The following is a 3,843-nucleotide window of genomic DNA, read 5'->3' on the forward strand; positions in this document are numbered from 1 at the left end:
ACCACGCCCAGCTAATTTTTGTGTTTTCAGTAGAGACGGAGTTTCACCATGTTGGCCAGGATGGTCTCGATCTCCTGACCTCATGATCTACCTGCCTCAGCCTCCCAAAGTGCTGGGATTACAGGTGTGAGCCACCACACCCGGCCAGGACCTTTTCTAAATGCAAATCTGATCTCATCACCTCTGCCTGGTTTGGCCCCTTGGTGGCCCCCCATTGCCCTGAGAACAAAGACCTGATGGTCCATGCCCCTCTGACGTCAATCCGTTCTCACCCTAAGTCACTAGCCATGTGTACTCTGTGGTCTCTGGGTTCCTTGAATGCACCATCTTTCCTCCCTGGGGGTGGGCTTCGGTGGCGGTCAGGTGGTACCTGGGTGCTGGGGCCCCTTCCGCCTACCCCATTCCCCTCCTCTACTCCAGTCCAGGGCCAGGCCTCAGAGTTCTACAGGCTCTGGATGAAAACACGGTCTCTGCTGTCTCCAGCTCCGTTTCCAGCCATGAAATAGCAGCGACGCTTACCATGTGGGCTTTTCTGAATTGGGTAACAGGGTCTAGCCTTGCTCTGCCACTCACTGGCTGGGAGATCTTGGGCAAGTCCCTTCCTCTCTGCGAGCCTCAATTTCTTCATCCGGAAAATGGGGTGAGGGTTGGCCATGGTGGTCTGTGCATAAGGTTCTTCTCTGGTCCCGGCTGCCTGTGGATCTCTTAAGTAAGGGGGACCCTCAGGGGTGTCACACCATTGACACATCCCTGCAGCTGTCCTTCTAGCCCTCTGGGGAGGGGCCCTGTGGCAGAGGCATTTGGGGATGTGGAAAATGAGACTGCTCAGCTTCTCAGCATCTCCCAGTGGTGTGGCTTGAGCATCCTCTGTTTTTTTTTGGATTCTCCTAATGGCCCCAAGAAGTAGGTATTTTCCCCTCCACATTAAAGAGATTGAGGCTCAGAGAAGTTAGGTCACTCACCCAGGGTCACACAGCCAGAATGTCCTGGCTTCACAAGGAACTCTTTGTTCCCCCGCAACAAGAAAGGTCCTTGACCTCTTCAGGCCTCAGTTTCCTCATCTGTCTAATGGGAGTAACTTAAGATCCTTTTGTCTTGGATCACATGAGACTTCAAGACCTAACATGCAAAGACCCTCAGCCCCCTGACTGGCCTCAGAGAAGGTAGCTGATGCTTCTCAAGGTCCCAGCAATTTCCTCATCACTGTGGCCCTGAGATTCCAGGGATGACCCAGAGGAGACAGGTACCTTTGGTTTGAGGAATCCTGGGGGGCTTCTTGGCACTAGCATTTAGGCTGGGCGTTAGAGGAGAGAGTGTCCAAGCATTTCCCAAAGGTGTGTTTCTGGCCAAAACTGGAAAAACAACACAGGCGCTGCTCTTCCCATCATGCCCTGCTGTGTCTCCCTGGACAGCGCCTTCTTCCTGAAATCCCACAGCAGTGTAGGTGGTACCCAGAGTAGGTGCACACCAGCACCTGCTGTGCACCAGACCCCGGGCCAGCCCCAGGGTGCAGCGACAAACAAGTCAGGCTTAGTGCTTGCCACCTGGGATGCTGAGTTCCCCAAGGAGTGCTGGTTTAGGTGGGGCGGTAAAGGCTTTTTGGAAGAGGCAACATTGAGCAGGGACTGGAGGGATGAGGAAAAGTCAGCCAAGCTGGCAGTGGAGGGGAAGAGAAGGGAGAGAGGAAGGAGAGTGGGAAGCCAGGGGCCGCTATTTGCAGGCACTTTCCAGACAGGCGGGAACAGGGTCATTCGAGGAACTGAGAGGTAACCAGGAATTCTGTCCAGGGCTGGACAGGCAAAGTGTATTAAAAAGGCTGGGCTGCCCACTTTTTGGGGGTGTGGAGGGCTCCTCTCAGGAGAGGTGTCTTTGGTGTTACTCTGAAGTGTTAGCGCTTCTGCAGCCTAACATTGAGTAGCGTTCTCTGAGGACTTCCTGGAGGAGGTGGCATCTGAAGGGTTTCAGTTCACTTTGGTTTAATTCCCTTCCACCTGCATTCACTGGGTGCCAGGCCTGAGACTGTGGAAAATAAGCAGGCATCGGCCTGGCCCACACAGAGCCCACAGCCCTTGGAGGGGCGGAGACTCACCAAGTGCCTGCTCATGGTCAAGGCAAAGTAGTCACCCAAGAGAGGGAACCATGAGCTCTGTATAGGTGGAGGACAACAAAGCTTCGCCAGAGAGGAAGACTTTACTGGGCAGGGTTTTGAAGCATGAATAGAAGGTGGGAGTGAAATGGGGGTGGAAGCATATTCCAGAGGGAGGTGTAGACAGGAGCAAAGGCTTGGAGGGTTGGGCAGCCTGGAGGGTGTGGGGGCCGGAGGCCAGGTTGGTGAGAACATACGGACAGCTAAGGTGGGCAGGACATCATGGGCATGGGCTTCGTGTGGACTAGCACAGGGAGGTGGGCAGAGTGAGCCTTTCCCGGGAAACGGCTTGGCTGGTATGCGAGGGGAGGAGTAGGAGAAGTCAGAGGAGCCAGAGGTCTCAGTGGACCAGGTCAGGAGACGAGGCACAGGGCCTGTGTGAGTGACCACAGCAGGAAAAGTGAGAGTGATTCGCTGGCCCTCAGGGGCAGGCGGTGAGGGCATTCCCGGAGGCACAGCTGTGGCCTGGGGCAGTGAGCCCTGGTCGTGGTCACTGGTTTCTGGTTTCTTACCTAGTTTGGTCACTCACTGGCTGTGTGGCCTTAGGCAAGTCACTGCATCTCTCTGAGCCCAGTTTTCTCTTCCACATCGTGGGTAGCCAGCACCTTCCTCGCGGGGATGTGTGTAGCAAGAACTGGCTTGCGAACCTCCCCTACTCCAAGCTTGGAGCCCTGGGATGGCCCTCTCAGCATTCTTTGGGCTTCCCGGTCTCTGATGTTTATCAGGCCCCTCACCCCATATCTGGCCTCCTGCCAGCTGTGGGGGCAGGATCAGGCTTGTACTCCTTGGTGGCCCCAGTGCTAGCTCTGCACCCGATGCATAGTAGGTGCCCAGCAAATGCATCTGGAGGCTCGTTCGATGGCCCTGCAGGGCTCTCTGGGTCTGGCAGGAGACGTTGGGAGTCAAGGTCGGTGCCCCACGCTATCTCCTCGGCAGCACATGTCTTTCTACCATGTGCCGTGGCCCTTCCCATGGCCCGTGACTGACAGCTTTCACACACACTCTGGGGTGGGCTGAAAGGCCCCAGAAGCAGCCCTCTTTCCCTGGAAGGTGGGAGACGAATGACAGCACCCTAGCTTCCTGCCTCCTCTGGGGACGCCCTGAGCACAGTCCGTTCTGTCTCCCAGGTGGCCCCAGCAGGACTGAGCAGCAGTGGTCCACAGCCATGACAGCTCAACCACCTGCCCTGCGTCAGCTATTGTCCCCTCCTTTATTCCTCCCCACTCCCCTTCTGCAGCATCCTGGGGTCACTTCCCAAATAAACCCCTTATACCACCTCCTTGTCTCAGGGTTTGCTTCTGGGGGGACCCAGCCTGAGAGGGGATGAACATTCATTCAACAAATATTGAGGCTGGGCGCGGTGGCTCACGCCTGTAATCCCAGCACTTTGAGAGGCTGAGGTGGGTGGATCAATTAAGTTCAGGAGTTCAAGACCAGCCTGGTCAACATGGTGAAACGCTGTTTCTATTAAAAATACAAAAATTAGCTGGGCGTGGTGGTGCATGCCTGTAATCCCAGCACTTTGAGAGGCCGAGGTGGGTGGATCACTTAAGTTCAGGAGTTCGAGACCAGCCTGGTCAACATGGTGAAACCCTGTTTCTATTAAAAATACAAAAATTAGCTGGGCATGGTGGTGCATGCCTATAATCCCAGCTACTCGGGAGGCTGAGGCAGGAGAATCACTTGAACCCAGGGGG

At 55.5% G+C, this 3,843-nt stretch overlaps 1 protein-coding gene across 1 annotated transcript in view; it reads left to right on the forward strand.

The window, feature by feature from the left end:
• RAC2 (ras-related C3 botulinum toxin substrate 2 (rho family, small GTP binding protein Rac2)) overlaps positions 1-3,843 on the forward strand; it is a 20,688-nt gene that overhangs the window by 7,615 nt on the left and 9,230 nt on the right. The window lies entirely within an intron of this gene.

This window comes from Colobus angolensis, unplaced genomic scaffold (genome assembly GCF_000951035.1).
Source record: "Colobus angolensis palliatus isolate OR3802 unplaced genomic scaffold, Cang.pa_1.0 Scaffold65, whole genome shotgun sequence".
NCBI classification, from domain to species: domain Eukaryota; kingdom Metazoa; phylum Chordata; class Mammalia; order Primates; family Cercopithecidae; genus Colobus; species Colobus angolensis.